Source organism: Symsagittifera roscoffensis, chromosome 2 (genome assembly GCF_963678635.1).
Source record: "Symsagittifera roscoffensis chromosome 2, txSymRosc1.1, whole genome shotgun sequence".
Taxonomy (NCBI): Eukaryota; Metazoa; Xenacoelomorpha; order Acoela; family Convolutidae; genus Symsagittifera; species Symsagittifera roscoffensis.
In genome coordinates, this window is record NC_087063.1 from 32,515,577 (window position 1) to 32,528,466 (window position 12,890).

The 12,890-nt window shown below is 33.1% G+C and overlaps 1 protein-coding gene across 1 annotated transcript in view; it reads left to right on the forward strand.

The window, feature by feature from the left end:
• LOC134838937 (kalirin-like) overlaps window positions 1-12,890 on the forward strand; it is a 364,473-nt gene that overhangs the window by 145,169 nt on the left and 206,414 nt on the right. The gene's annotated exons all lie outside the window — the stretch shown is intronic.

Sequence of the window (12,890 nt, forward strand, 5' to 3'; positions counted from 1 at the left end):
GCTAATCTCGTAGTTTAATTTCTTTGTGATGATGTTTAACAGTCTGCTAGATCTCTTCCAGAAGTTTTCATAGGCTTTTTTTTGTTCTTGTTTTTTTTCTATATTTATTTGATTACCGCTGGTTTGTCTTGTATTGATGTCAATTCCAGGGTTGTTCTTTATTGATATGGGTTTTCTGATGTTGTAGTCCCTTCATAACGTATCCCAGTCAAAATCCTTGGAATTTTCTCGATTATAGAAGTGATGATGACAAAAAAAAAGGTGATGATAAGTGTTGATGTCTTACAATTAAACTCGATACATGTTACGTTTCTTCAATAAGAACACGCAACTCATAAAAAATTTCGTCGAAAGTTGTTTTGTCAATTATTGTTCTGAGCACGCAAGCGGCATTCGCAATCTGAACTGCCAGGGAGATTCTCTGTTTTAAAAAGCTGCCTGCTTTGAGTTCCTCAGTGCATAAGCTTAGGTTCTTACGAAGCTTGCTCAAAAAAAACCTTTGCCGGGGCCGGCCGCGCCCTGAATCTCAAAAGCTAGCGGTTGAGAAAGATACCCATCATGTATTAAGTCTTTTTATTTGTCAATTTTCAGTCTTCCGCTTCAGTGGCATCCGAACCAGGGTTATAAACAGACCCGTCAAAATCCTTGGATATGGACACTGAACTTGAACTAGTTTGGCAAAGGTCAAAAATATTTAATGCGTTGACAGTTCTCAAACATCATAAATAATTCATGACATGTGCTAAACTGGTTCAAGTTATGATCTTTATATGACGCACAGCGTCCTTTTTGCGCCCCTCCCAGAATGCTTGATTTTTTTGTTGCCGGAACTGGCGCCGCCTGAAACAGTGGATAGGCATTTAAGAGTCTTTGCCTTCTATGCCACCCAGATAAAGGCGGAAGAAATAACTAACTCAAGCTACTGGTTGAAACCCGAAATAATCACCTAGATCCAGAGGCGAGAAAAGTCTTCAATAAAGGAGGCCTAGAAGCCTCAGAATATGTGTTCAGCCATAAAGTGGACACTCAAATAGGAAGTTCGTCTTTTTGACAAAATTGTTGATGTGCTCCATAAATATAGTCCCCTATAACGTGCTAAAAGTGGTAAAAATGTATCATGGGACACACACTGATTTGCAAAATCACCCACCGTAATTGCTCGGTCGTAAAGGGCCACTGAATGATCAACCCAACAGGTCTTTTCGGGGAATAGAACAAAGATTGAGTCTAATCTAAATTTAAAACTCGAATTATCTATAGATGCTTTAAAATTTGTACTTAAAGTTGATCTCGCAGTTTCTGAGATAATACAGGACTCTAGTATTGAAAATTTTTGTCAAGGAAGGGTTTATGAGCCAACTGATTGCTCTGAATCTTCAACTTTTACGATATTTCCGGGTTGCCCCGTTTCTATCCTTAATCTGGGTAAAAATTGATTTCCCCAGAATACGAATTTTTGCACTTGTCAGAGTTATTTAGTGCGTTGACAGTTCTCAGGCTTTATAAGTTTGCAAGGATCTTCGCCAAACTAATTCAGCTTATGATAATTGGAATTTACTTACAAGGAAACTTCCGTCTCCCGACAAATACAAATTTCAAGAAATGAAAAAAAAATGCAAAAAAGCTTGAACTCATGACGCGAAAATTTCTTCATAAGTAGTCAATACCTAGGAAATTTTCACACTGAATATTTAAAAAAAAGACATTTTCTTTTTTTTGGGATAATCAGAAGGTCAAAAGTATCATTGTAACCGAGGTTACAGTCAGGAATCACTTTACACATTTTTCAGTCAAAACCCTCAAAGTTTTCTGGATATGGAAGTAATAATGTTCAAGAGGGGATGATTAGTGTTTATATGTTTAAAAACAAACTCGATACGCGTTACGTTTCTTCAATAAAAACACGTATTTCAACACGAGAAAATATTAACAAAAATATATTGTGTTACAAGTAAGTTTCGTCGAAAAAAATTTTGTCAACTATTGTGCCTAGTACGCAAGCGGCGTTCACATTACATTAAATCTGCAAATAAACGTTTCGACCCATTGTTAGTGCATCTTTAGCTTTGAAATATACACTAGTAGACAAAATTAAGCAAAAATTCAAGAGCTTACTCCCTAGACCTAAAATGTCGTTTTTAGAATCCATTTTGGACATTTCGTTTAAAACGGACGAAAAATTTTACATACCCTCTAGCCTTTCCAGACCCAGATTTTTTTCTAAGTGTTTGAAACCAAATATTGATAGTTTAGACAAGGGTAGCTTTGGTCATTTGCTATGCGTCTATGTAAAACTCTTACCAGTTTCGAAGAAAACTGTTCAAAAATATTTGGGTAAAAAAACGGTAAATTCCCACGCAGTTTTAACGCAAGAACACGGAACTTGAACGAATACTAGACGAAAATCTAGGAATTTTACCGCAGACAATTAATTTTATATCAACTGTTTGAAATTTGGAATAAACATTTCCGACTCTCTGATTAACTTTTGAATTTTTGGCGTTGTGAAGTGCTTTTTAATTTTTGCGTTGTGAATTGCTTTTTAGTTTTGGCGTGGTGAATTGGTTTGTAGAATTCGGCGCTGCAAATGCGATCCAAAAAATGTTGTTAAACCATAGAACGAAGGTTTTGCTACAACTGACATCAAGAGGTCTGTACACCTAAAAGTCAAAGAACTGGAAATGTGAAGGATTTTTAAAATCAAATGTTATAATGATTAAAAACTATGATTATCTTAGAATATTACATAATATTGAATCGATTTTTTCTAGAAATTGCTTTTCGGGACTCGTTTTGTTCTCCAAAACACTTCCGAATCGATACCCAAGTTTCTCGACCTTGTTTAATCAAAATCTGCGGTCGAACTACTTCTACTAATTATATATCTTTTAATTCAAAAAGAAATGGAATCGAGCTAAGTTTTCAAGCGTAAAGTTTTGGCTCCTGTACTCGTATCGTGTTCAATTGGGGCTCGCGTTTACTTATTTGGATTGCCTCCAATGAAAACATCTGCTCAACTACATTGCTTTTGTCAGTTTATTGCCATTAAATTAACTTAGATTGTCCACAGCATTCTGCGACAAGCTATCCAACTACCACGTCTTTTTATTTGATGCTCTGTTATCCATAAAACTAGATGTCGGCCGTTTGTCAACAGAGATGGAGGTACATCCACTACATTTGGTTTCATAAACGACGTTGTATTACAAGTTACAATCGAAAACTGACCTAAGCGACGGCTTGAGCTTTGAAATTTTTTTTCAAGTTTGAACTTAAGTTTTCTCGAAGATCGTATATAGTACAACGAAATGTTAATTTTCTAGCAATATTAGTTTCAATTTTGGCTTTCGGTGGGATTTTGATGTTTTAGTTAGAAGCTTTTGTCCCAAATATTTTTCAAAAATGACCTTGAACAAATTCTGATTTTGCACTTATTTTGTCCATGGTGTGACTAGTACTTACAAAATGATCAAAAACAATCAAAATGACAAACATATTAATAATTAAAGTTAATTTATTACATAACATCTAATATGCAATCAATTTCGAAAACTCCCGCCAAAACGTCATTTAGAGTTTTTTTTCCTAGTTTCCCACTTTAAAACTTTTGATCAGATTTTGTTCTTTAAGCCAATATTTCAATTTTTAAACCATTTTTTTTGTTTATGCAAATATTTTTGATTTGAAGCTACAGCTTCAGTGTCAGCTTTCTGCTCTTTAGTTCGTTTAGTGTGTTGAGCCCCGGTTTCGCTTTTCTAATATACAGCCTTTTTGATGTTAAAAACTAAAATTTGCTCTACTGGTCAATGATCTTGCAATTTAACTCTGAGCCGCCTGACAGTTTTAGTTATCCCCCACGGAAACATGGTGGTAAGGTACTTGTAGATTTAGCTTAAATTATTCTAGAAATTCAAAGAGCTGTATGGAGATCTTTTTTTTCTTCGAAGCTCAAAAAGTGAGACTTTTTCAAACAAAAGAAGTCAGTAATTTTTTCTCTTCAGTTGCATTAATTGAGTTTTTTTCAATTGTTTGTTGGCTCTGTTGATTTTTTTTCGAATCAGCGTGTAAAATTTTTTTCTTGGCGTTTTTTTCATGTATCTGCAAAAAGCAGCTGACTAAGTTTATGCTGATGGCTACTGAAATTTCTAAAAAGCATGTTAATTGAACAAAAAAAAATTAAATTAATAAAAGTCATATTATCACAGCAACGTTTTGAGTTTTACTACAATGCTTACGTCAAATCTTTGTTTTTTTTTATTTTTGATTTCTTCCTTGAAAACTTCCCTAATCTGTTGAAAAGAACTGAGTCGTTTTTTAGTTTGCTCATTTATCCCGACTTGATAACCCACGATTTATCGGCTTGAAATTTACACTTTTGTCAAGAACTTGTGTGTATTTAGACATGGGTACATATTCAGTAACTTTTATTGACATCTTTTCTACAAAAATTGGTTTTATCAGGCTTACTGCCATAGCAAAAATACATGCGGCTTCACAGGCACAAATCATCAGTACAACCAAAATCTTCTTGGATTAATCCATGGTACCGTTCATTGAGTTTTTTTGTAAACGGCGCAGCCAAGTGCGCAAGAAATTTTTTTTCTTTGCATCGCCTATAAGATCTTATCTGCAAAAGAATCTGTTTCCAGTGTGTTTCTTTCTCATATAGAGATTTTTTTGGTTTTTGATTTCATCCTTGAAAACTTCCCTAATCTTGAAAACTTCCCTAACAAATTTCAAAAAAGTATGTTGAACAAAAAAAATTATATTAACAAAAGTCATATAAATCACAGCAACGTTTTGAGTTTTACTACTTTTTTTTCGAAGTTCAAAAAGTGAGACTTTTTCAAACAAAACAAGTCAAAAGTTTTTCTTTTCGTTGCGTTTATTGAGTGTTTTTCAATTGCCTGTTATCTATTTCGATTTTTTTTCCGACTCGGCGTGTAAAGTTTTTTCTTTGGCGTATTTTTCCATCTATCTGCAAAAAACAGCTAACTAAGTTTATGCTGAATGCTACTGAAACTTCTAAAAAGCATGTCAATTGAACAAAAAAAAGTCATAATATCACAGCAACGTTTTGACTTTTATTACAATGCTTAAGTCAAATCTTTATGGTTACTTTTTTTTATGGATTTCGTCCTTGAAAACTTCCTAATCTGTTGAAAGGAACCGAGTCGTTTTTTAGTTTGCTCATTTATCCCGACTTGATAATCCACGATTTGTCGGCTTGAAATTTACACCTTTGACAAGAACTTGTGTTTATTTAGACATGGGTACATATTCAGTAACTTTTGTTGACACCTTTTCTACAAAAAATGGATTTATCAGGCTTGCTGCCATTGCAAATATACATGTGTCTTCACAGGCACAAATCATCAGTACAACCAAAATCTTCCTGGATTAATCCAAGATATTGTTCAATGAGTTTTTTTTGTAAACGGCGCAGCCAAGTGCGCAAGAAAAAATTTTCTTTGCATCGGCTATAAAATCGTATCTGCAAAAAATCTGTTTCCAATGTGTTTCCTTCCTTCTCAAATGGAGATCTTTTTTTTCTTCGAGGTTCAAAAAGTGAGACTTTTTCAAAGAAAACAAGTCAATATTTTTTTATTTTTCGTTGCATTCATTGTATGTTTTTCATTTATCTGTTTTCTATGTTGATTTTTTTCCAAATTGGCGTGTAAAGTTTTTGTCCTGGCGATTTGTTTCCATCTGTCTGCAAAAAGCAGCTGACTGAGTTTATGCTGAAGGCTAATGAAATTTCAAAAAAACTTGTTGAACAAAAAAAATTATATTAACAAAAGTCATATAAATCACACCAACGTTTTGAGTTTTACTACAATGCTTACGTCAAATCCTAATAGTTTGTTTTTTGTTTTGGATTTCATCCCTGAAAGCTTACCTAATCGGTTGAAAGGAACTGAGTCCTTTTTTAGTTTGTTCTTTTATCCGGACTTGATAATCCACAATTTGTGGGCTTGAAATTTCCCCATTTCTCAAGAACTTGTATGTACTTAGACATGGGTACATATTCAGTAACTTTTGTTGACACTTTTCTACGAAAATTGGTTTTATCAGGCTTACTGCCATAGCAAAAATACATGTGGCGTCACGGGCACAAATCATCAGTACAACCAAAATCTTCTTGGATTAATCCATGTTGCCGTTCATTGAGTTTTTTTTGTAAACGGCGCAGCCAAGTGCGCAAGAAAATTTTTTCTTTGCATCGCCAAAAGATCTTATCTGCAAAACAATCTGTTTCCAATGTGTTTCTTTCTCATATAGAGATCTTTAATTTCGAAGTTGAAAAAGTGAGATTTTTTCAATCAAAACAAGTCAAAAGTTTTTCTCTTTCTTTGCGTTTATTGAGTGTTTTTCAATTGCCTGTTATCTATTTCGATTTTTTTTTCGACTCGGCGTGTGAAATTTTTTCTTTGGCGTATTTTTCCATCTATCTGCAAAAAGCAGCTAACTAAGTTTATGCTGAATGCTACTGAAACTTCTAAAAAGCATGTTAATTGAACAAAAAAAATTAACAAAAGTCATAATATCACAGCAACATTTTGAGTTTTACTACAATTCTTACGTCAAATCTTTATGGTTTTTTTTTATTTTTGATGTCGTTTTTTAGTTCGATCATTTATCCCGACTCGATAATCCACGATTTTTTGGCTTGAAATTTACACTTTTGTCAAGAACTTGTGTGTACTTAGACATGGGTACACATTCAGTAACTTTTATTGACACCTTTTCTACCAAAATTGGTTTTATCAGGCTTACTGCCATAGCAAAAATACATCTGGCTTCACAGGCACAAATCATCAGTACAACCAAAATCTTCTTGGATTAATCCATGTTACCGTCCATTGAGTTTTTTTTTGTAAACGGCGCAGCTAAGTGCGCAAGAAAATTTTTTCTTTGCATCGCCTATAAGATCTTATCTGCAAAACAATCTGTTTCCAATGTGTTTCCTTCTCATATAGAGATCTTTAATTTTGAAGTTCAAAAAATGAGACTTTTTCAATCAAAACAAGTCAAAAGTTTTTCTCTTTCGTTGGGTTTATTGAGTGTTTTTCAATTGCCTGTTATCTATTTCGATTTTTTTTTCGACTCGGCGTGTGAAATTTTTTCTTTGGCGTGTTTTTCCATCTATCTGCAAAAAGCAGCTAACTAAGTTTATGCTGAAGGCTACTGAAACTTCTAAAAAGCATGTTAATTGACCAAAAAAAAAATTATCAAAAGTCATATTATCACAGCAACGTTTTGAGTTTTACTACAATGCTTACGTCAAATCTTTTTGGTTTTTTTTTCAATTTTGATGTCGTTTTTTAGTTCAATCATTTATCCCGACTCGATAATCCACGATTTGTCGGCTTGAAATTTACACTTTTGTCAAGAACTTATGTGTACTTAGACATGGGTACATATTCAGTAACTTTTGTTGACAAGTTTTCTACAAAAATTGGTTTTATCAGGCTTACTGCCATAGCAAAAATACATGTGGCTTCACATGCACAATTCATCAGTAGAACAAAAATCTTCTTGGATTAATCCATGTTACCGTTCATTGATTTTTTTTTTGTAAACGGCGCAGCCAAGTGCGCAAGAAAATTTTTTCTTTGCATCGCCTATAAGATCTTATCTGCAAAACAATCTGTTTCCAATGTGTTTCCTTCTCATATAGAGATTCTTAATTTCGAATTTCAAAAAGTGAGACTTTTTCAAAAAAACAAGTCAAAAGTTTTTCTCTTTCGTTGCGTTTATTGAGTGTTTTTCATGTGCCTGTTATCTATTTCGATTTTTTTTTCGACTCGGCGTGTGAAATTTTTTCTTTGGCGTGTTTTTCCATCTATCTGCAAAAAGCAGCTAACTAAGTTTATGCTGAAGGCTACTGAAACTTCTAAAAAGCATGTTAATTGAACAAAAAAAACTAACAAAAGTCATATTATCACAGCAACGTTTTGAGTTTTACTACAATGCTTTCGTCAAGTCTTAATGGTTTTTTTTAAATTTTTGATATCGTTTTTTAGTTTTATCATTTGTCCCGACTTGATAATCCACGATTTGCCGGCTTGAAATTTACACTTTTGTCAAGAACTTGTGTGTATTTAGACATGGGTACATATTCAGTAACTTTTGTTGACACCTTTTCTACGAAAATTGGTTTTATCAGGCTTACTGCCATAGCAAAAATACATGTGGCTTTACAGGCACAAATCATCAGTACAACCAAAATCTTCTTGGATTAATCCATGTTACCGTTCATTGAGTTTTTTTTGTAAACGGCGCAGCCAAGTGCGCAAGAAAATTTTTTCTTTGCATCGCCTATAAGATCTTATCTGCAAAAAAATCTGTTTCCAATGTGTTTCCTTCTCATATAGAGATCTTTATTTTCAAAGTTCAAAAAGTGAGACTTTTTCAAACAAAACAAGTCAAAAATTTTTCTCTTTCGTTGCGTTTATTGAGTGTTTTTTAATTGCCTGTTATCTATTTTGATTTTTTTTTTGGATTCGGCGTGTGAAATTTTTTTCTTTGGCGTGTTTTTCCATCTATCTGCAAAAAGCAGCTAACTAAGTTTATGCTGAAGGCTACTGAAACTTCTAAAAAGCTTGTTAATTGAACAAGAATATTAAATTAACAAAAGTCATATTACCACAGCAAGGTTTTGAGTTTTACTACAATGCTTTTGTCAAATCTTTATGGTTTTTTTTAATTTTTGATGTCGTTTTTTAGTTCAATCATTTATCCCGACTCGATAATCCACGATTTGTCGGCTTGAAATTTACACTTTAGTCAAGAACTTGTGTGTACTTAGACATGGGTACACATTCAGCAACTTTTATTGACACCTTTTCTACGAAAATTGGTTTTATCAGGCTTACTGCCATAGCAAAAAAACATGTGGCTTCACAGGCACAAATCATCAGTACAACCAAAATCTTCTTGGATTAATCCATGTTACCGTCCATTGAGTTTTTTTTGTAAACGGCGCAGCCAAGTGCGCAAGAAAATTTTTAATTTGCATCGCCTATAAGATCTTATCTGCAAAACAACCTGTTTCCAATGTGTTTCCTTCTCATATAGAGATCTTTAGTTTCGAAGTTCAAAAAGTGAGACTTTTTCAAACAAAACAAGTCAAAATTTTTTCTCTTTTGTTGCGTTTATTGAGTGTTTTTCATGTGCCTGTTGTCTATTTCGATTTTTTTTTCGACTCGGCGTGTGAAATTTTTCCTTTGGCGTGTTTTTCCATCTATCTGCAAAAAACAGCTAACTAAGTTTATGCTGAAGGCTACTGAAACTTCTAAAAAGCATGTAATTTGAACAAAAAAAAATTAACAAAAATCATATTATCACAGCAACGTTTTGACTTTTACTACAATGCTTTCGTCAAATCTTTATGATTTTTTTAAATTTTTGATGTCGTTTTTTAGTTTAATCATTTGTCCCGACTTGATAATCCACGATTTGTTGGCTTGAAATTTACACTTTTGTCAAGAACTTGAGTGTATTTAGACATGGGTACATATTCAGTAACTTTTGTTGACACCTTTTCTACGAAAATTGGTTTTATCAGGCTTACTGCCATAGCAAAAATACATGTGGCTTCACAGGCACAAATCATCAGTACAACCAAAATCTTCTTGGATTAATCCATGTTACCGTTCATTGAGTTTTTTTTGTAAACGGCGCAGCCAAGTGCGCAAGAAAATTTTTTCTTTGCATCGCCTATAAGATCTTATCCGCAAAAAAATCTGTTTCCAATGTGTTTCCTTCCCATATAGAGATCTTTATTTTCGAAGTTCAAAAAGTGAGACTTTTTCAAACAAAACAAGTCAAAAATTTTTCTCTTTCGTTGCGTTTATTGAGTGTTTTTTAATTGCCTGTTATCTATTTCGATTTTTTTTTCAATTCGGCGTGTGAAATTTTTTTCTTTGGCGTGTTTTTCCATCTATCTGCAAAAAACAGCTAACTAAGTTTATGCTGAAGGCTACTGAAACTTCTAAAAAGCTTGTTAATTGAACAAGAATAATAAATTAACAAAATTCATATTACCACAGCAACGTTTTGAGTTTTACTACAATGCTTTTGTCAAATCTTTATGGTTTTTTTTAATTTTTGATGTCGTTTTTTAGTTCGATCATTTATCCCGACTCGATAATCCACGATTTGTTGGCTTGAAATTTACACTTTTGTCAAGAACTTGTGTGTACTTAGACATGGGTACACATTCAGTAATTTTATTGACACCTTTTCTACGAAAATTGGTTTTATCAGGCTTACTGCCATAGCAAAAACACATGTGGCTTCACAGGCACAAATCATCAGTACAACCAAAATCTTCTTGGATTAATCCATGTTACCGTCCATTGAGTTTTTTTTGTAAACGGCGTAGCCAAGTGCGCAAGAAAATTTTTTCTTTGCATCGCCTATAAGATTTTATCTGCAAAACAATCTGTTTCCAATGTGTTTCCTTCTCATATAGAGATCTTTAGTTTCGAAGCTCAAAAAGTGAGACTTTTTCAAACAAAACAAGTCAAAAGTTTTTCTCTTTCGTTGCGTTTATTGAGAGTTTTTCATGTGCCTGTTATCTATTTCGATTTTTTTTTCGACTCGGCGTGTGAAATTTTTTCTTTGGCGTGTTTTTCCATCTATCTGCAAAAAGCAGCTAACTAAGTTTATGCTGAAGGGTACTGAAACTTCTAAAAAGCATGTAAATTGAACAAAAAAAAATTAACAAAAATCATACTATCACAGCAACGTTTTGACTTTTACTACAATGCTTTCGTCAAATCTTTATGATTTTTTTAAATTTTTGATGTCGTTTTTTAGTTTGATCATTTGTCCCGACTTGATAATCCACGATTTGTTGGCTTGAAATTTACACTTTTGTCAAGAACTTGTGTGTATTTAGACATGGGTACATATTCAGTAACTTTTGTTGACACCTTTTCTACGAAAATTGGTTTTATCAGGCTTACTGCCATAGCAAAAATACATGTGGCTTCACAGGCACAAATCATCAGTACAACCAAAATCTTCTTGGATTAATCCATGTTACCGTTCATTGAGTTTTTTTTGTAAACGGCGCAGCCAAGTGCGCAAGAAAATTTTTTCTTTGCATCGCCTATAAGATCTTATCCGCAAAAAAATCTGTTTCCAATGTGTTTCCTTCCCATATAGAGATCTTTATTTTCGAAGTTCAAAAAGTGAGACTTTTTCAAACAAAACAAGTCAAAATTTTTCTCTTTCGTTGCGTTTATTGAGTGTTTTTTAATTGCATGTTATCTATTCGATTTTTTTTTCAATTCGGCGTGTGAAATTTTTTTCTTTGGCTTGTTTTTCCATCTATCTGCAAAAAACAGCTAACTAAGTTTATGCTGAAGGCTACTGAAACTTCTAAAAAGCATGTAAATTGAACAAAAAAAAATTAACAAAAATCATACTATCACAGCAACGTTTTGACTTTTACTACAATGCTTTCGTCAAATCTTTATGATTTTTTTAAATTTTTGATGTCGTTTTTTAGTTTGATCATTTGTCCCGACTTGATAATCCACGATTTGTTGGCTTGAAATTTACACTTTTGTCAAGAACTTGTGTGTACTTAGACATGGGTACACATTCAGTAATTTTATTGACACCTTTTCTACGAAAATTGGTTTTATCAGGCTTACTGCCATAGCAAAAACACATGTGGCTTCACAGGCACAAATCATCAGTACAACCAAAATTTTCTTGGATTAATCCATGTTACCGTCCATTGAGTTTTTTTTGTAAACGGCGTAGCCAAGTGCGCAAGAAAATTTTTTCTTTGCATCGCCTATAAGATTTTATCTGCAAAACAATCTGTTTCCAATGTGTTTCCTTCTCATATAGAGATCTTTAGTTTCGAAGCTCAAAAAGTGAGACTTTTTCAAACAAAACAAGTCAAAAGTTTTTCTCTTTTGTTGCGTTTATTGAGAGTTTTTCATGTGCCTGTTATCTATTTCGATTTTTTTTTTCGACTCGGCGTGTGAAATTTTTTCTTTGGCGTGTTTTTCCATCTATCTGCAAAAAGCAGCTAACTAAGATTATGCTGAAGGCTACTGAAACTTCTAAAAAGCATGTTAATTGAACAAAAAAAATTATCAAAGTCATATTATCACAGCAACGTTTTGAGTTTTACTACAATGCTTTCGTCAAATCTTTATGGTTTTTTTTTAAATTTTTGATGTCGTTTTTTAGTTTGATCATTTGTCCCTGGGTACATATTCAGAAACTTTTGTTGACACCTTTTCAACGAAAATTGGTTTTATCAGGCTTACTGCCATAGCAAAAATACATGTGGCTTCACAGGCACAAATCATCAGTGTAACCAAAATCTTCTTGGATTAATCCATGTTACCGTTCATTGAGTTTTTTTTGTAAACGACGCAGCCAAGTGCGCAAGAAAATTTTTTCTTTGCATCGCTTATAAGATTGTATCTGCAAAAAAATCTGTTTCCAATGTGTTTTCTTCTCATTTGAGATCTTTATTTTCAAAGTTCAAGTGTTTTTTAATTGCCTGTTATCTATTTCGATTTTTTTTTCGATTCGGCGTGTGAAATTTTTTTTTTGGCGTGTTTTTCCAGCTATCTGCAAAAAGCAGCTTACTAAGTTTATGCTGAAGGCTACTGAAACTTCTAAAAAGCTTGTTAATTGAACAAGAATATTAAATTATCAAAAGTCATATTACCACAGCAATGTTTTTAGTTTTACTACAATGCTTTTGTCAAATCTTTATGGTTTTTTTTTTAATTTTTGATGTCGTTTTTTAGTTTGATCAATTATCTCGACTTGATAATCCACAATTTGTCGGCTTGAAATTTACACTGTTGTCAAGAACTTATGTGTATTTAGACATGGGTACATAA